At 48.4% G+C, this 17,192-nt stretch overlaps 25 non-coding genes and 5 pseudogenes across 25 annotated transcripts; all 30 read right to left on the bottom strand.

The window, feature by feature from the left end:
* Positions 1 to 7,846: 7,846 nt before the first annotated feature.
* Positions 7,847 to 7,965, bottom strand: LOC127322264 (5S ribosomal RNA). Its single transcript, XR_007864631.1, has one exon. It is a non-coding gene; the product is annotated as a 5S ribosomal RNA (ribosomal RNA).
* A 188-nt stretch (positions 7,966 to 8,153) lies between these two features.
* Positions 8,154 to 8,308, bottom strand: LOC127322714 (5S ribosomal RNA; annotated as a pseudogene).
* A 187-nt stretch (positions 8,309 to 8,495) lies between these two features.
* On the bottom strand, positions 8,496 to 8,614 carry LOC127322420 (5S ribosomal RNA). The gene has a single exon (XR_007864779.2). It is a non-coding gene; the product is annotated as a 5S ribosomal RNA (ribosomal RNA).
* A 167-nt stretch (positions 8,615 to 8,781) lies between these two features.
* On the bottom strand, positions 8,782 to 8,900 carry LOC127322438 (5S ribosomal RNA). Its single transcript, XR_007864797.2, has one exon. It is a non-coding gene; the product is annotated as a 5S ribosomal RNA (ribosomal RNA).
* Positions 8,901 to 9,088: 188 nt separating this feature from the next.
* On the bottom strand, positions 9,089 to 9,207 carry LOC127322702 (5S ribosomal RNA). The gene has a single exon (XR_007865046.1). It is a non-coding gene; the product is annotated as a 5S ribosomal RNA (ribosomal RNA).
* Positions 9,208 to 9,395: 188 nt separating this feature from the next.
* LOC127322553 (5S ribosomal RNA) lies at positions 9,396 to 9,514 on the bottom strand. Its single transcript, XR_007864904.1, has one exon. It is a non-coding gene; the product is annotated as a 5S ribosomal RNA (ribosomal RNA).
* A 188-nt stretch (positions 9,515 to 9,702) lies between these two features.
* LOC127322751 (5S ribosomal RNA) lies at positions 9,703 to 9,857 on the bottom strand (annotated as a pseudogene).
* Positions 9,858 to 10,045: 188 nt separating this feature from the next.
* Positions 10,046 to 10,164, bottom strand: LOC127322613 (5S ribosomal RNA). Its single transcript, XR_007864961.1, has one exon. It is a non-coding gene; the product is annotated as a 5S ribosomal RNA (ribosomal RNA).
* A 186-nt stretch (positions 10,165 to 10,350) lies between these two features.
* Positions 10,351 to 10,469, bottom strand: LOC127322727 (5S ribosomal RNA). The gene has a single exon (XR_007865066.2). It is a non-coding gene; the product is annotated as a 5S ribosomal RNA (ribosomal RNA).
* A 188-nt stretch (positions 10,470 to 10,657) lies between these two features.
* LOC127322666 (5S ribosomal RNA) lies at positions 10,658 to 10,776 on the bottom strand. The gene has a single exon (XR_007865011.2). It is a non-coding gene; the product is annotated as a 5S ribosomal RNA (ribosomal RNA).
* A 188-nt stretch (positions 10,777 to 10,964) lies between these two features.
* Positions 10,965 to 11,119, bottom strand: LOC127322183 (5S ribosomal RNA; annotated as a pseudogene).
* Positions 11,120 to 11,307: 188 nt separating this feature from the next.
* On the bottom strand, positions 11,308 to 11,426 carry LOC127322742 (5S ribosomal RNA). Its single transcript, XR_007865080.1, has one exon. It is a non-coding gene; the product is annotated as a 5S ribosomal RNA (ribosomal RNA).
* A 188-nt stretch (positions 11,427 to 11,614) lies between these two features.
* LOC127322625 (5S ribosomal RNA) lies at positions 11,615 to 11,733 on the bottom strand. Its single transcript, XR_007864973.2, has one exon. It is a non-coding gene; the product is annotated as a 5S ribosomal RNA (ribosomal RNA).
* Positions 11,734 to 11,920: 187 nt separating this feature from the next.
* On the bottom strand, positions 11,921 to 12,039 carry LOC127322531 (5S ribosomal RNA). The gene has a single exon (XR_007864884.2). It is a non-coding gene; the product is annotated as a 5S ribosomal RNA (ribosomal RNA).
* Positions 12,040 to 12,227: 188 nt separating this feature from the next.
* Positions 12,228 to 12,346, bottom strand: LOC127322736 (5S ribosomal RNA). Its single transcript, XR_007865075.2, has one exon. It is a non-coding gene; the product is annotated as a 5S ribosomal RNA (ribosomal RNA).
* Positions 12,347 to 12,533: 187 nt separating this feature from the next.
* On the bottom strand, positions 12,534 to 12,653 carry LOC127322632 (5S ribosomal RNA). Its single transcript, XR_007864980.2, has one exon. It is a non-coding gene; the product is annotated as a 5S ribosomal RNA (ribosomal RNA).
* Positions 12,654 to 12,841: 188 nt separating this feature from the next.
* On the bottom strand, positions 12,842 to 12,959 carry LOC127322543 (5S ribosomal RNA). Its single transcript, XR_007864895.2, has one exon. It is a non-coding gene; the product is annotated as a 5S ribosomal RNA (ribosomal RNA).
* A 188-nt stretch (positions 12,960 to 13,147) lies between these two features.
* LOC127322205 (5S ribosomal RNA) lies at positions 13,148 to 13,302 on the bottom strand (annotated as a pseudogene).
* A 188-nt stretch (positions 13,303 to 13,490) lies between these two features.
* On the bottom strand, positions 13,491 to 13,609 carry LOC127322707 (5S ribosomal RNA). Its single transcript, XR_007865052.2, has one exon. It is a non-coding gene; the product is annotated as a 5S ribosomal RNA (ribosomal RNA).
* Positions 13,610 to 13,795: 186 nt separating this feature from the next.
* Positions 13,796 to 13,914, bottom strand: LOC127322456 (5S ribosomal RNA). Its single transcript, XR_007864814.2, has one exon. It is a non-coding gene; the product is annotated as a 5S ribosomal RNA (ribosomal RNA).
* Positions 13,915 to 14,102: 188 nt separating this feature from the next.
* Positions 14,103 to 14,220, bottom strand: LOC127322667 (5S ribosomal RNA). Its single transcript, XR_007865012.2, has one exon. It is a non-coding gene; the product is annotated as a 5S ribosomal RNA (ribosomal RNA).
* A 188-nt stretch (positions 14,221 to 14,408) lies between these two features.
* Positions 14,409 to 14,563, bottom strand: LOC127322203 (5S ribosomal RNA; annotated as a pseudogene).
* Positions 14,564 to 14,751: 188 nt separating this feature from the next.
* On the bottom strand, positions 14,752 to 14,870 carry LOC127322647 (5S ribosomal RNA). Its single transcript, XR_007864995.2, has one exon. It is a non-coding gene; the product is annotated as a 5S ribosomal RNA (ribosomal RNA).
* A 184-nt stretch (positions 14,871 to 15,054) lies between these two features.
* On the bottom strand, positions 15,055 to 15,173 carry LOC127322607 (5S ribosomal RNA). The gene has a single exon (XR_007864956.2). It is a non-coding gene; the product is annotated as a 5S ribosomal RNA (ribosomal RNA).
* Positions 15,174 to 15,360: 187 nt separating this feature from the next.
* On the bottom strand, positions 15,361 to 15,476 carry LOC127322421 (5S ribosomal RNA). Its single transcript, XR_007864780.2, has one exon. It is a non-coding gene; the product is annotated as a 5S ribosomal RNA (ribosomal RNA).
* Positions 15,477 to 15,663: 187 nt separating this feature from the next.
* Positions 15,664 to 15,781, bottom strand: LOC127322495 (5S ribosomal RNA). The gene has a single exon (XR_007864850.2). It is a non-coding gene; the product is annotated as a 5S ribosomal RNA (ribosomal RNA).
* Positions 15,782 to 15,969: 188 nt separating this feature from the next.
* On the bottom strand, positions 15,970 to 16,086 carry LOC127322184 (5S ribosomal RNA). Its single transcript, XR_011753679.1, has one exon. It is a non-coding gene; the product is annotated as a 5S ribosomal RNA (ribosomal RNA).
* A 187-nt stretch (positions 16,087 to 16,273) lies between these two features.
* Positions 16,274 to 16,393, bottom strand: LOC127322429 (5S ribosomal RNA). Its single transcript, XR_007864788.2, has one exon. It is a non-coding gene; the product is annotated as a 5S ribosomal RNA (ribosomal RNA).
* A 187-nt stretch (positions 16,394 to 16,580) lies between these two features.
* LOC127322715 (5S ribosomal RNA) lies at positions 16,581 to 16,699 on the bottom strand. The gene has a single exon (XR_011753227.1). It is a non-coding gene; the product is annotated as a 5S ribosomal RNA (ribosomal RNA).
* A 188-nt stretch (positions 16,700 to 16,887) lies between these two features.
* On the bottom strand, positions 16,888 to 17,006 carry LOC127322710 (5S ribosomal RNA). Its single transcript, XR_007865054.2, has one exon. It is a non-coding gene; the product is annotated as a 5S ribosomal RNA (ribosomal RNA).
* Between the last annotated feature and the right edge of the window lie 186 nt (positions 17,007 to 17,192).

The raw sequence follows: 17,192 nt of genomic DNA, 5'->3' as shown, positions 1-17,192 counted from the left end.
ATAAGAGTGAGAATAAGTTTTTCACAAATATTCAGTTCTTTGGTTTTGAAACTAAGTTTTGCAGACGTCCATTCTAACTAAGGTCTCCTAAGGTCAACAATGGCTCTGATACCAACTTGTCAACACCCGGATTTTTAAGTCCAGATGCCTATTATGCCATTCATCGCAATCCCAGGAATATTGTTTTTGCGAGACATAATAGATTGATATCACAACACATCATTCATTACATACCATAATCGTCTTACAAATAAAGGATCACCTGATCCAGTCTCATTACAATAATAGAAGTTCTATTTATTCATTACATAACACATAGCGGAAGCGAAAGTAGCGTAGTAGTAGTCCATCTATTCCACAGGCAACTGTTGACGTCAGGAGTGATCCTAGTTGTCGTAGACGTCCTGCTGTCCTTCTTCCGGGTTCTGGTACTCCTCTTCATAGTCTGGCCATTTGAATAGCCAGGGACACAGCCATGAGTACTTTAAAGTACTCGCAAACTAATACTAAGGTAAATACTATCAACTATAGTAAGGGGGTTCTAAGCTCTAGTTTCATTTGCATAAAGCCAGTTTTATTTCATAAGCTCTTTTAATAATCAAAGCCCTTTTCAAATAACTAACTCAAGTGGGAACATTAGTGTCATTCCCACAACTCAGTTGTGATTCAAAGTCAAAGTCACCTTTCAATTCAAATCACAAGTCACCATTCATATTTTTAGAAAAGTTCTGATGACGGAACAGTATGGCCTTTCCAACTGTCCATGACCGAGGACGCGGCTATTCGAATAGGTTTATCTCTGCAGAGGTTGTACACTTGTGCCACAACAATTGCAATAGTTCGTCAGGGGTAACTGGCCCTGATTTATCGTACGCAGTACGCGAACTACCAATCCTAACCTTTCATTTACATACTCTAGTATAGGCACCTCTCCCCATGAGCTTGGCCTCCCGGTGAAAACCGCAGTCAACCCGGGAACTGCACAGGGCTTGGGCCGGACATTCACCTCATTTCACGTCATTTCATATCGTTGTGTTTGTTGTAGAGGCAGCCCTCGGCCTAACCCCGATGACGCTTGTTTAGAGGGAACCCATACTAAAGCACATAAATTTCTAGTTAAGCCCTTACCCATATTGGGTATTGTGGGGGTACTTTCAAATTGGAATGGTATCGCATCCGAACCCAACCATCAGTGTTTTTGATAAAATTCACCAAGTCATTCACCAGTCATACTCACCTTCAAAATCTTTCAATAGAATGACTCATCATTCCAAGGTTTTCAAAGTCGTTTCAAAATTCACAAGTTCCCAACTAGAGTAGTCACTTTTAATATTGAGCACTAGCATCTAGTTATGAGGGGTACTAAGTATCTTGGAGCTTGTTAGGCTAAGTGTGATGCTCTTGTACTACTCTATAGTTCAACCAAGTGAATCATAAATCAAAAAGTAACTTTGATAAATAAAATCAAGTAAAGCTTGTAAAGTAGAAACTTGGGATAGGTTCATAAAGTAAAATGTAATGGTGCCTTGCTCTTGTAGAGCTTTGCACCAGGGAACCTTGCAAGAGTGTTAGCTTGCAAGAATATTAGCTTGCATTAGTCTAGCTTGCCTTGATTGGTGAGGTGATCAAAGTTTTCTTGCTCTTCCTCTTGGTAGAAGACCTCTTCCTCTTGATAGTCTCCGGTACTAGCGTCTATAAACGAATACGAGGATACAATCACCAAACAACACTTAAGTAATCTTAATTAGCCTTATTGGCTCACACACAAGGGATCTAGCATCACTACTTAATATTTATCAACCCATTATTCTAGGGTTTCCTTATTTAACATTAGGAAAATAATTTCCTCTCATTGAAATTTGGAAGTGGGGTTTATCTTTGGTTTGGAGAAATAATTTCCTCTCATTGAATTTTTCTTAAGATTTAATTTCTCTTATGAATAATATATGACCTAGGTTGACCAAAGTCAACCTCTTCATACTTATCATTTGAGAAAATGATTTAAATGAGGTTCCATACCTCATGCAATTTAATACTAACATGGTAGTGATTTAATGCCACCAAATAACTCAATATGAGAGTATATAGACCATGGCCACTACCTCATGTTGAATTACTTGAGAACAAGATTTAAATGGGAGGAATACCTCTCATATGATTTAACACATAGTTGTAACTAATTTAGGAAAAACTACTATTGAGGTGATGCAATACTCTCAAATAACCAGGGATGATCCCATGTTGACCAAGGTCAACACTTCACACTTAGTATTTGAGAATAGGGATTTAAATGAGATTCATCATCTCATGTGGTTTAAATAACCATGGCAATTGTAAATACTATTTAGATTTAAAAATCTACAAGTGGGCAAGTATGCGCCTAAGTAAATAAAGGTCAACACAATACTTCATATCACTTGTGAGAATGCTTTAAATGAGGTGCTACACCTCATTGGTTTAAAATCCTAAAATTTGGATATAGTTTAAATGGGCTAGTATTGACTACATAGCCAATATTTTGATTCTAGCCCATGATCATGTACAGAACATACATCATATTTTTACATAGTAAATTAGAGTTTGCTAAATGTGAATTATTGCAATTGGATTCACTGCAAAATTCAAATTGGTTGATTTTTAAGATTTATTTGAATACAGAGAAGTATGTGTTTTGTTATTTTTGCTATTCAAATTCTACACAAGATATGAGGTTGAATCCAGTGGGGTTAGTTAGGGCAAAACATAAGCTTTCTGAATATATAAAATTTACTAAATTTGGTTCAGTAGATTTTAAACTATTCAAATTTGAATTCAGCATCAGCAGGGAATTTGAATTAACAGAAATTTGGTTTTTGAATTATTGGGCTTGGCGGGAACGCGAAATGGGCTACACAGGAAATAACGGACTGGGCTGGCCCAGCAGTGTGACTCGCACACGCGGGCCGCCTGACGGCGTGGGCTCCACCAGTCAGGGACCCTTTAAACGCCGAAACGGTACCTGGCACGGGCGCCGTTAGATTAGAGTTGAATCGGGCGGTGGAGGTTCGTCTTCTTCTCCGGCGAGAGGAGGGCGTGCTGGCGACGGAGGTTGGGGGTCGGGGAGCGTCCTGGGCCGCTGGCGGTCGAGGGAGAGGCGCGAGGCGTCGTTGGCGAGGACGAAGAGGTTCCTGGTACAGCGGCGAGGCTCGGGGCGGCTCCAGTCGAGGTAGAGGGTCCGCGGGCTCCGGCGGGAACGAGCCTTCGATTGGGGTGGCTCCGGCGAGGTGGGGTTCGATTGGGTGGTCGAGGAGAGGCAGGGAGGAGAGGGGAAGAGATTGGTGTGAGTGAGGAGTGCTCTGGTGGCCTCTTTTTATAGCGGGGGAGGTGGCCGGCGGATGCTGTGAGAGGGTGTCCATGGCGCGGCGTTTCTGGATGGCGAAGGGGCAAGTGAGGTGGCGTGGACGGTGCAGCGAGGCTCAGTGATCATCACGGGCGTGCTAGCGAGGACGGGGGTAGACGGAAGCAGGCAGGCGACGTCGTCGTCCTCTCGGTACCGTGGCGGCAGGTCGGTGATCATGGCGACGGCTAGGGCTCTCCCGCGTGCCAGTAGGGTTGTCCAGGAGCTAGCTGGTGCCGAGGGCCGTGCGCGTGCAAAGGGAGAGAGGGATAGGAGGACTATGGCGACGGGTCGACGTCGGGCTCTGGCGCGTCCAGAGACTTGCCAGGGCGCGCTCACCGCGTGCCTGGCACGTCCTGGGCGTGTCTGGGCAAGCTTTGTTCGGCCAATGGCGTGGTCGAGCGTCGCTGGGGCGTGTACCGTCGAGGTACTGGAGGGGTATAGATGCTCCAGGACAAGGAGAGGCGCCAAGATGGTGGCCAGAGAGGAGGGTTGCGTGTGTGTGTGCATGCTCACGGCATGAGCAAAGTCTTGGCATTTCTCCAACTTAAACAACCGATGCAAGTACTGGGCTTGGTGTAGGGGTGATAGGGGAGCAATGATCATCCAGAACTAAAGGTAGTTTAGGCAAAAATCCAGAGGATAATAGCATGTCTCTTATTTGCCAAATGATGCCTGCAATGTGTTCGACTAAATGGCCGCAAGAAACTTCTTTTCAAAATTTGAAATTCTTTTTGGTGCACTTCATTTATATAAATAGAGAAAGGGTTTTGTGGTGGTGGTGGTCAATTTGGTGAAGATTTGCAAAGTTTCAAAAATGAGGTGATCTTCTTCTCTCTCTCGGGTTCCATCTTTGCACACTTATTCTGGTCAACCTAGTCAACTTCAGCGGGGATGGTCAACATGAAAGTTGTTGACCTTGACATGGTCTTGGATGACATGGTCATAGTTGACCAAGGTTGGTTGAGGAAAAGTCAAATGCAGGGGTGTAAAGTAGGGAAGATTTTATAAATGGGTCATATGACCATTATCATATGTATGTGAGTTTTGAATTTTCCTTTGATTTGATTCTTGTTTCTTTGATGCAAATGTGTTTGTTTATCATATATAAGTATTCTACAAGCAAGAGATCAAGCAATGGTGGCCTTGGTTGAAGATTTGCAAATTGGGCTAAGTGTATGTGAGTGAATTTTGGGGATTTTCTCACTATGTGATTTCTCTTCATTTGAATTGACTTTGGTTGACTCTAATGTGATTCTTATTGGTTTAGAAACATTTTCAAACCATTGAATCCATTTCAAAAGGTCTTGGTCAAAGATTTGCAAAAATGGCCATAACACATAAGAGGGGATGTGTCACTTTTTATTATTTTTGTAAAGTGTTGATCTTGCTTCACTTGGACATGGGTTAGGGTCAATTTAGGGTTATGTGAAGTTTAGAAATGGTTGCACACCATTTGGTCAAGGTTTAAAGTCATAGGGCAAGAATTGGGTATTATGGCTATGTGTCACATATGCCTCTATGCATATGTTGCATTTCATTTTAAATTTGACTTGACTTGACCCCTTTGGTGTTGTTGGGTGTTGAAATGGTATATGGAAGTGATCCAACCTTTCACAACAAATCCTAAGGTCAATCTTCTCAAATTCACAAATTTGCATTTTACTCTCATATGCCTCTATGGCATTTTTAGTTTCTTTTTAATTTCTTTGGAAACCACTTGGAAATGGTTTGAATAGCCTTGGATAAGGTGTGTGAAGGTTTTCCAATTCTCTAAGCAAAGTAGAAAGCTTAGGGTAAAGTTTTATAAATATAGCCATAGGCACATAGGCCTTTTTCTTATTTATGTTCCTTTTATTTCATTTTAACTAGGAGGGTGAAAAGAGGGGTGAGGTTTTGGGTTTAGTGGGGTTCACAAAGGTTCACCACCATTTAGCATAAGTAAAAAAGGTAGAGTTCAAAATTTACCTATTAGGGCTATATGCCCCTATATGTCTTTTAATTTAGTTTGGGTTTCTCAAAATAGATCCAAATGATTTTTGGAGAAGATTAGGGTTTAAGGTTTTTCTTATTTGATTTCTTTCTCTTTTATTTTATTTGGTTGGTGATCTTCACTTGATCACTTTAGGGTTTTAGGGTTTAGCACATAAGCATACTAACACTCATCATGGCAAAACACAAGATTTAAACAAGATCTATATGGATCCTACTTAATTAATAAAAGTTTTTGTTGGTTCCAAAATTTGGAACTAGTGAAATTCATTTGTTTTATTTTGAAAATTCTTGGGATGTTACACGGTATTTGTCTCTTCCGGAGTACATTGCATCCTTTCCCTTTCTTGGATCCGACGGAGGCGTCTGTGACGGAACGGGGATCGGATTTGGGTGTTCCCTGGCCCTTCTTCTGCGCTCCGAGGATCCGGTGTGTGATTCATCGTCGGGATGCCGATCGGCGCGGGCGTCCTTCTGCGCGGTAGATACACAGTTATCCGGATTGGATTCCAACCTGCGCGAAGTATCTGCCTTGCTCTGCTGCTGCATTGCTGAAGCGACAAGTGTGCGGAGATAGTTGATATCAACTTCTTCGTCCTTCTTCTTCAGCAATTCCGCTGCTTTCTGCATGTTGTCCTTTGGAGTTTCCAGCGGCTGGTGATCTGCGGGCGTGTTGAAGGGTATCCTGCGAGGCGGAATTGCTTCTCTAACAATACGATCGGCCTCCGCCTGCGCATAGATCATCTTTACTTCCCACTCAGCCCTCATGCTCTTGACCTGCTCGAGTGTGGCAGTAATCTCGCGGTCCTGTATGTCGAAGTTTTCCAGCCAGGCTGCATTATCTGCCCTTCCTACCTTTAACGCAGCTTCGGTATCGGCGAGCCTCTTGGCTGTGGCCAGCATTTCCTTTCTGGCGGTCTCTAGAGCCTCCAGATCTGCGGCGTCGCCCGGGGTTATAGGTGTGTTAAGAACTGCTCGCGCGGCCACCTCCTCTGCTGACAGGATTTCCTCCGAGGAAGAATCCCTTTGGGGTCGCACCCGAGACATTGGAGATCCTTGTTGGGATGGTTGAGGGTCGGATTGGCTGACTTGGTCTCCAGATCCAGTTTGTCCCAGCGCTGCTACTGTTGCGAGAACCTGCTTAGGCTGGGCGGAGTCGACTTCAGGCTGATCGCCGAAACCATACTCCCCTAGCTTGCAGACGAAGTCATCAGATTCCATGGACGGGGTGTCTCCGGAAATTGGGCTCAGATTGCCCAAAATCGACTCTTCAACCGGAGCTTCGCTTTCTCCGACAGGCTGAGCCTGATCCGGATCTGCGTCGTTTTCCGGTGCCTCTACCTGCTCAGGACCAGCTCCGTCTTCTTGAGGGGCGGTTCCGGCGGTATGGGCCAAGAAGTGTACGAAGTGGCACCTCTGCTTTTCTAACACCTGGGAGACCCAGGCGGATCTGCATTGGTCTTCCACCTTTGTTTCCTGCTCAGGGGCGGATTGGGTGGGCTTTGAAATTTCCAGATCCAGGGCGGAATCTTCCTTAGGAAGCTCCTGCGTCTCAGATCGGATCTTCGCGACAGCGTCCAGCTCTGCGGCGGTCGCGTCTGCGCTACTTACCAGTGGGTTTCCGTCGGAATCGACGGTTTCCCCGATGAAGATGTGAATGCCGCCAATTGGGACGATGGAGAGCTTGACGGGGTTTGTCCTAGCCGGAATCCAGCACTCATCCAGAGGGACGATCGGCAGATTCCCGGCGTAAAGGACGCGCCCCACAGCGATGGTGTCGTCGTAGCTTCCCATGGCGGAACCCTCCCGGTTCCGGCCTCCAGACGCCACAGGCCCCACGGTGGGCGCCAACTGTCGTTGCCTAATCGACGGTACCTCGGAGGAGGGATCCTCACGAGGGGGAGAAGAAGTAGGGGCCATAGGGCGGAGTGCACACGGGACGGTGGTACGCGAGTTACCCAGCTTCGGAACACCTGTACGATGACAGGGCCTACTGCTGCTTGTCTGGAATTATCTGGGCGCTTTCGCGTTGTTACAATGAGTTGTGGTTGTGCCTCTAGGGCTCCCGGGATCCGGCTTATAAAGGCGCACGGATCTAGGGTTTACATGGAGACTCCTAGCCGGATTACAGATAGCCTAGCTACGGTACAATATCTTGCCGTGCACGTCACGGATCCGCCTTCCATACACGTCGTACCGGATCCGGGTTCCTCATGGGCCTCCATGGATCCGGGTCACTCCTATGTCGGTACGGATCCGGCCATCGATCTGGGCCGGACTTCTTCCTTCATGATCAACAGCAACTGGGCCGCCCGATGGGCCGCATGCCTCATCACCGTCTGTGGGCCACCCGGGCTTGCCGGATCTAGGCACTGTCGATGGTACACCCATGAAGTATACCCACAACAGTTTCCCATCACCAATAGCCGAGCACGAGTGCCCTTCACCATGAATGTCGCCGCGTGACGCAAAAAAGGAGGGATGCAACACGAGGACTTCCCAGGAGGTCACCCATCATAGTACTACTCTCGCCCAAGCACGCTTAACTTCGGAGTTCTGATGGGATCCGGTGCTTTAGTGCTGGTATGATCGCATCCGACATGTTATGCACTCATTTTCCCTTATGCTTGCTCCTCCCGCTCTTTGTCTGCTCTATTTTGTACCATGTCCATCCTCTTTTTCATCCGCACCACCGTTTCCCATCACCAATAGCCGAGCACGAGTGCCCGCAAAAAAATATCGTCCTAACTTCACCATGAATGTCGCCGCGTGACTCAAAAAAGGAGGGATGCAACACGAGGACTTCCCAGGAGGTCACCCATCCTAGTACTACTCTCGCCCAAGCTGAGGTCACCCATCCTAGTACTACTCTCGCCCAAACACGCTTAACTTCGGAGTTCTGATGGGATCCGGTGCTTTAGTGCTGGTATGATCGCATCCGACATGTTATGCACTCATTTTCCCTTATGCTTGCTCCTCCCGCTCTTTGTCTGCTCTATTTTGTACCATGTCCATCCTCTTTTTCATCCGCACCACCGTTTCCCATCACCAATAGCCGAGCACGAGTGCCCGCAAAAAAATATCGTCCTAACTTCACCATGAATGTCGCCGCGTGACGCAAAAAGGAGGGATGCAACACGAGGACTTCCCAGGAGGTCACCCATCCTAGTACTACTCTCGCCCAAGCACGCTTAACTTCGGAGTTCTGATGGGATCCGGTGCTTTAGTGCTGGTATGATCGCATCCGACATGTTATGCACTCATTTTCCCTTATGCTTGCTCCTCCCGCTCTTTGTCTGCTCTATTTTGTACCATGTCCATCCTCTTTTTCATCCGCACCACCGTTTCCCATCACCAATAGCCGAGCACGAGTGCCCTTCACCATGAATGTCGCCGCGTGACGCAAAAAAGGGGGGATGCAACACGAGGACTTCCCAGGAGGTCACCCATCCTAGTACTACTCTCGCCCAAGCACGCTTAACGTTGGAGTTCTGATGGGATCCGGTGCTTTAGTGCTAGTATGATCGCATCCGACATGTTATGCACTCATTTTCCCTTATGCTTGCTCCTCCCGCTCTTTGTCTGCTCTATTTTGTACCATGTCCATCCTCTTTTTCATCCGCACCCCCGTTTCCAATCACCAATAGCCGAGCACGAGTGCCCGCAAAAAAATATCGTCCTAACTTCACCATGAATGTCGCCGCGTGACGCAAAAAAGGAGGGATACAACACGAGGACTTCCCAGGAGGTCACCCATCCTAGTACTACTCTCTCCCAAGCACGCTTAACTTTGGAGTTCTGATGGGATCCGATGCTTTAGTGCTGGTATGATCGCATCCGACATGTTATGCACTCATTTTCCCTTATGCTTGCTCCTCCCGCTCTTTGTCTGCTCTATTTTGTACCATGTCCATCCTCTTTTTCATCCGCACCACCGTTTCCCATCACCAACAGCCGAGCACGAGTGCCCGCAAAAAAATATCGTCCTAACTTCACCATGAATGTCGCCGCGTGACGCAAAAAAGGAGGGATGCAACACGAGGACTTCCCAGGAGATCACCCATCCTAGTGCTACTCTCGCCCAAGCACGCTTAACTTCGGAGTTCTGATGGGATCCGGTGCTTTAGTGCTGGTATGATCGCATCCGACATGTTATGCACTCATTTTCCCTTATGCTTGCTCCTCCCGCTCTTTGTCTGCTCTATTTTGTACCATGTCCATCCTCTTTTTCATCCGCACCACCGTTTCCCATCACCAATAGCCGAGCACGAGTGCCCGCAAAAAAATATCGTCCTAACTTCACCATGAATGTCGCCGCGTGACGCAAAAAAGGAGGGATGCAACACGAGGACTTCCCAGGAGGTCACCCATCCTAGTACTACTCTCGCCCAAGCTGAGGTCACCCATCCTAGTACTACTCTTGCCCAAACACGCTTAACTTCGGAGTTCTGATGGGATCCGGTGCTTTAGTGCTGGTATGATCGCATCCGACATGTTATGCACTCATTTTCCCTTATGCTTGCTCCTCCCGCTCTTTGTCTGCTCTATTTTGTACCATGTCCATCCTCTTTTTCATCCGCACCACCGTTTCCCATCACCAATAGCCGAGCACGAGTGTCCGCAAAAAAATATCGTCCTAACTTCACCATGAATGTCGCCGCGTGACGCAAAAAAGGAGGGATGCAACACGAGGACTTCCCAGGAGGTCAGCCATCCTAGTACTACTCTCGCCCAAGCACGCTTAACTTCGGAGTTCTGATGGCATCCGGTGCTTTAGTGCTGGTATGATCGCATCCGACATGTTATGCACTCATTTTCCCTTATGCTTGCTCCTCCCGCTCTTTGTCTGCTCTATTTTGTACCATGTCCATCCTCTTTTCATCCGCACCCCGTTTCCAATCACCAATAGCCGAGCACGAGTGCCCGCAAAAAAATATCGTCCTAACTTCACCATGAATGTCGCCGCGTGACGCAAAAAAGGAGGGATGCAACACGAGAACTTCCCAGGAGGTCACGCATCCTAGTACTACTCTCGCCCAAGCACGCTTAATTTCAGAGTTCTGATGGGATCCGGTGCTTTAGTGCTGGTATGATCGCATCCGACATGTTATGCACTCATTTTCCCTTATGCTTGCTCCTCCCGCTCTTTGTCTGCTCTATTTTGTACCATGTCCATCCTCTTTTTCATCCGCACCACCGTTTCCCATCACCAACAGCCGAGCACGAGTGCCCGCAAAAAAATATCGTCCTAACTTCACCATGAATGTCGCCGCGTGACGCAAGAAAGGAGGGATGCAACACGAGGACTTCCCAGGAGGTCACCCATCCTAGTACTACTCTCGCCCAAGCACGCTTAACTTCGGAGTTCTGATGGGATCCGGTGCTTTAGTGCTGGTATGATCGCATCCGACATGTTATGCACTCATTTTCCCTTATGCTTGCTCCTCCCGCTCTTTGTCTGCTCTATTTTGTACCATGTCCATCCTTTTTTTCATCCGCACCACCGTTTCCCATCACCAATAGCCGAGCACGAGTGCCCGCAAAAAAATATCGTCCTAACTTCACCATGAATGTCGCCGCGTGACGCAAAAAAGGAGGGATGCAACACGAGGACTTCCCAGGAGGTCACCCATCCTAGTACTACTCTCGCCCAAGCTGAGGTCACCCATCCTAGTACTACTCTTGCCCAAACACGCTTAACTTCGGAGTTCTGATGGGATCCGGTGCTTTAGTGCTGGTATGATCGCATCCGACATGTTATGCACTCATTTTCCCTTATGCTTGCTCCTCCCGCTCTTTGTCTGCTCTATTTTGTACCATGTCCATCCTCTTTTTCATCCGCACCACCGTTTCCCATCACCAATAGCCGAGCACGAGTGCCCGCAAAAAAATATCGTCCTAACTTCACCATGAATGTCGCCGCGTGACGCAAAAAAGGAGGGATGCAACACGAGGACTTCCCAGGAGGTCAGCCATCCTAGTACTACTCTCGCCCAAGCACGCTTAACTTCGGAGTTCTGATGGCATCCGGTGCTTTAGTGCTGCTTTGATCGCATCCGACATGTTATGCACTCATTTTCCCTTATGCTTGCTCCTCCCGCTCTTTGTCTGCTCTATTTTGTACCATGTCCATCCTCTTTTTCATCCGCACCCCCGTTTCCAATCACCAATAGCCGAGCACGAGTGCCCGCAAAAAAATATCGTCCTAACTTCACCATGAATGTCGCCGCGTGACGCAAAAAAGGAGGGATGCAACACGAGGACTTCCCAGGAGGTCACCCATCCTAGTACTACTCTCGCCCAAGCACGCTTAACTTCGGAGTTCTGATGGGATCCGGTGCTTTAGTGCTGGTATGATCGCATCCGACATGTTATGCACTCATTTTCCCTTATGCTTGCTCCTCCCGCTCTTTGTCTGCTCTATTTTGTACCATGTCCATCCTCTTTTTCATCCGCACCACCGTTTCCCATCACCAATAGCCGAGCACGAGTGCCCGCAAAAAATATCGTCCTAACTTCACCATGAATGTCGCCGCGTGACGGACAAAAGGAGGGATGCAACACGAGGACTTCCCAGGAGGTCAGCCATCCTAGTACTACTCTCGCCCAAGCACGCTTAACTTCGGAGTTCTGATGGGATCCGGTGCTTTAGTGCTGGTATGATCGCATCCGACATGTTATGCACTCATTTTCCCTTATGCTTGCTCCTCCCGCTCTTTGTCTGCTCTATTTTGTACCATGTCCATCCTCTTTTTCATCCGCACCACCGTTTCCCATCACCAATAGCCGAGCACGAGTGCCCGCAAAAAAATATCGTCCTAACTTCACCATGAATGTCGCCGCGTGACGCAAAAAAGGAGGGATGCAACACGAGGACTTCCCAAGAGGTCACCCATCCTAGTACTACTCTCGCCCAAGCACGCTTAACGTTGGAGTTCTGATGGGATCCGGTGCTTTAGTGCTGGTATGATCGCATCCGACATGTTATGCACTCATTTTCCCTTATGCTTGCTCCTCCCGCTCTTTGTCTGCTCTATTTTGTACCATGTCCATCCTCTTTTTCATCCGCACCACCGTTTCCAATCACCAATAGCCGAGCACGAGTGCCCGCAAAAAATATCGTCCTAACTTCACCATGAATGTCGCCGCGTGACGCAAAAAAGGAGGGATACAACACGAGGACTTCCCAGGAGGTCACCCATCCTAGTACTACTCTCTCCCAAGCACGCTTAACTTTGGAGTTCTGATGGGATCCGGTGCTTTAGTCTTTGGTATGATCGCATCCGACATGTTATGCACTCATTTTCCCTTATGCTTGCTCCTCCCGCTCTTTGTCTGCTCTATTTTGTACCATGTCCATCCTCTTTTTCATCCGCACCACCGTTTCCCATCACCAACAGCCGAGCACGAGTGCCCGCAAAAAAATATCGTCCTAACTTCACCATGAATGTCGCCGCGTGACGCAAAAAAGGAGGGATGCAACACGAGGACTTCCAGGAGGTCACCCATCCTAGTACTACTCTCGCCCAAGCACGCTTAACTTCGGAGTTCTGATGGGATCCGGTGCTTTAGTGCTGGTATGATCGCATCCGACATGTTATGCACTCATTTTCCCTTATGTTTGCTCCTCCCGCTCTTTGTCTGCTCTATTTTGTACCATGTCCATCCTCTTTTTCATCCGCACCACCGTTTCCCATCACCAATAGCCGAGCACGAGTGCCCGCAAAAAAATATCGTCCTAACTTCACCATGAATGTCGCCGCGTGACGCAAAAAAGGAGGGATGCAACACGAGGACTTCCCAGGAGGTCACCCATCCTAGTACTACTCTCGCCCAAGCACGCTTAACCCATCCTAGTACTACTCTCGCCCAAGCACGCTTAACTTCGGAGTTCTGATGGGATCCGGTGCTTTAGTGCTGGTATGATCGCATCCGACATGTTATGCACTCATTTTCCCTTATGCTTGCTCCTCCCGCTCTTTGTCTGCTCTATTTTGTACCATGTCCATCCTCTTTTTCATCCGCACCACCGTTTCCCATCACCAATAGCCGAGCACGAGTGTCCGCAAAAAAATATCGTCCTAACTTCACCATGAATGTCGCCGCGTGACGCAAAAAAGGAGGGATGCAACACGAGGACTTCCCAGGAGGTCACCCATCCTAGTACTACTCTCGCCCAAGCACGCTTAACTTCGGAGTTTTGATGGGATCCGGTGCTTTAGTGCTGGTATGATCGCATCCGACATGTTATGCACTCATTTTCCCTTATGCTTGCTCCTCCCGCTCTTTGTCTGCTCTATTTTGTACCATGTCCATCCTCTTTTTCATCCGCACCACCGTTTCCCATCACCAATAGCCGAGCACGAGTGCCCGCAAAAATATCGTCCTAACTTCACCATGAATGTCGCCGCGTGACGCAAAAAAGGAGGGATGCAACACGAGGACTTCCCAGGAGGTCACCCATCCTAGTACTACTCTCGCCCAAGCACGCTTAACTTCGGAGTTCTGATGGGATCCGGTGCTTTAGTGCTGGTATGATCGCATCCGACATGTTATGCACTCATTTTCCCTTATGCTTGCTCCTCCCGCTCTTTGTCTGCTCTATTTTGTACCATGTCCATCCTCTTTTTCATCCGCACCACCGTTTCCCATCACCAATAGCCGAGCACGAGTGCCCGCAAAAAAATATCGTCCTAACTTCACCATGAATGTCGCCGCGTGACGCAAAAAAGGAGGGATGCAACACGAGGACTTCCCAGGAGGTCACCCATCCTAGTACTACTCTCGCCCAAGCACGCTTAACTTCGGAGTTCTCTGGGATCCGGTGCTTTAGTGCTGGTATGATCGCATCCGACATGTTATGCACTCATTTTCCCTTATGCTTGCTCCTCCCGCTCTTTGTCTGCTCTATTTTGTACCATGTCCATCCTCTTTTTCATCCGCACCACCGTTTCCCATCACCAATAGCCGAGCACGAGTGCCCGCAAAAAAATATCGTCCTAACTTCACCATGAATGTCGCCGCGTGACGCAAAAAAGGAGGGATGCAACACGAGGACTTCCCAGGAGGTCACCCATCCTAGTACTACTCTCGCCCAAGCTGAGGTCACCCATCCTAGTACTACTCTTGCCCAAACACGCTTAACTTCGGATTTCTTATGGGATCCGGTGCTTTAGTGCTGGTATGATCGCATCCGACATGTTATGCACTCATTTTCCCTTATGCTTGCTCCTCCCGCTCTTTGTCTGCTCTATTTTGTACCATGTCCATCCTCTTTTTCATCCGCACCACCGTTTCCCATCACCAATAGCCGAGCACGAGTGCCCGCAAAAAAATATCGTCCTAACTTCACCATGAATGTCGCCGCGTGACGCAAAAAAGGAGGGATGCAACACGAGGACTTCCCAGGAGGTCACCCATCCTAGTACTACTCTCGCCCAAGCACGCTTAACTTCGGAGGTCTGATGGGCTCCGGTGGTTTTTTGCGTGTTTGTTCGCTTCCGACATGTTATGCACTCATTTTCCCTTATGCTTGCTCCTCCCGCTCTTTGTCTGCTCTATTTTGTACCATGTCCATCCTCTTTTCATCCGCACCACCGTTTCCCATCACCAATAGCCGAGCACGAGTGCCCGCAAAAAATATCGTCCTAACTTCACCATGAATGTCGCCGCGTGACGCAAAAGGAGGGATGCAACACGAGGACTTCCCAGGAGGTCACCCATCCTAGTACTACTCTCGCCCATGCACTCTTACCTTCTGTTTTCAGATGGGATCCGGTGCTTTAGTGCTGGTATGATCGCATCCGACATGTTATGCACTCATTTTCCCTTATGCTTGCTCCTCCCGCTCTTTGTCTGCTCTATTTTGTACCATGTCCATCCTCTTTTTCATCCGCACCACCGTTTCCCATCACCAATAGCCGAGCACGAGTGCCCGCAAAAAAATATCGTCCTAACTTCACCATGAATGTCGCCGCGTGACGCAAAAAGGAGGGATGCAACACGAGGACTTCCCGGAGGTCACCCATCCTAGTACTACTCTCGCCCAAGCACGCTTAACCGGAGTTACGATGGGATCCGGTGCTTTAGTGCTGGTATGATCGCATCCGACATGTTATGCACTCATTTTCCCTTATGCTTGCTCCTCCCGCTCTTTGTCTGCTCTATTTTGTACCATGTCCATCCTCTTTTTCATCCGCACCACCGTTTCCCATCACCAATAGCCGAGCACGAGTGCCCGCAAAAAATATCGTCCTAACTTCACCATGAATGTCGCCGCGTGACGCAAAAAAGGAGGGATGCAACACGAGGACTTCCCAGAGGTCACCCATCCTAGTACTACTCTCGCCCAAGCACGCTTAACTTCGGAGTTCTGATGGGATCCGGTGCTTTAGTGCTGGTATGATCGCATCCGACATGTTATGCACTCATTTTCCCTTATGCTTGCTCCTCCCGCTCTTTGTCTGCTCTATTTTGTACCATGTCCATCCTCTTTTTCATCCGCACCACCGTTTCCCATCACCAATAGCCGAGCACGAGTGCCCGCAAAAAAATATCGTCCTAACTTCACCATGAATGTCGCCGCGTGACGCAATAATGGTGGGATGCAACACGAGGACTTCCCAGGAGGTCACCCATCCTAGTACTACTCTCGCCCAAGCACGCTTAACCCGGAGTTACGATGGGATCCGGTGCTTTAGTCCGGTATGATCGCATCCGACATGTTATGCACTCATTTTCCCTTATGCTTGCTCCTCCCGCTCTTTGTCTGCTCTATTTTGTACCATGTCCATCCTCTTTTTCATCCGCACCACCGTTTCCCATCACCAATAGCCGAGCACGAGTGCCGCAAAAAAATATCGTCCTAACTTCACCATGAATGTCGCCGCGTGACGCCAAAAAGGAGGGCTGCAACACGAGGACTTCCCAGGGAGGTCACCCCTCCTACTACGACTCTCGCCCAAGCACGCTTAACTTCGGAGTTCGGATGGGATCCGGTGCTTTAGTGCTGGTATGATCGCATCCGACATGTTATGCACTCATTTTCCCTTATGCTTGCTCCTCCCGCTCTTTGTCTGCTCTATTTTGTACCATGTCCATCCTCTTTTTCATCCGCACCACCGTTTCCCATCACCAATAGCCGAGCACGAGTGCCCGCAAAAAATATCGTCCTAACTTCACCATGAATGTCGCCGCGTGACGCAAAAAAGGAGGGATGCAACACGAGGACTTCCCAGGAGGTCACCCATCCTAGTACTACTCTCGCCCAAGCACGCTTAACTTCGGAGTTCTGATGGGATCCGGTGCTTTAGTGCTTTTATGATCGCATCCGACATGTTATGCACTCATTTTCCCTTATGCTTGCTCCTCCCGCTCTTTGTCTGCTCTATTTTGTACCATGTCCATCCTCTTTTTCATCCGCACCACCGTTTCCCATCACCAATAGCCGAGCACGAGTGCCCGCAAAAAAATATCGTCCTAACTTCACCATGAATGTCGCCGCGTGACGCAAAAAAGGAGGGATGCAACACGAGGACTTCCCAGGAGGTCACCCATCCTAGTACTACTCTCGCCCAAGCACGCTTAACTTCGGAGTTCTGATGGGATCCGGTGCTTTAGTGCTGGTATGATCGCATCCGACATGTTATGCACTCATTTTCCCTTATGCTTGCTCCTCCCGCTCTTTGTCTGCTCTATTTTGTACCATGTCCATCCTCTTTTTCATCCGCACCACCGTTTCCCATCACCAATAGCCGAGCACGAGTGCCCGCAAAAAAATATCGTCCTAACTTCACCATGAATGTCGCCGCGTGACGCAAAAAGG

This window comes from Lolium perenne, chromosome 2 (genome assembly GCF_019359855.2).
Source record: "Lolium perenne isolate Kyuss_39 chromosome 2, Kyuss_2.0, whole genome shotgun sequence".
NCBI lineage: Eukaryota > Viridiplantae > Streptophyta > Magnoliopsida > Poales > Poaceae > Lolium > Lolium perenne.
The sequence above is the reverse complement of the archived record's forward strand: the minus strand, read 5'-3'. Positions and strand labels throughout refer to the sequence as shown.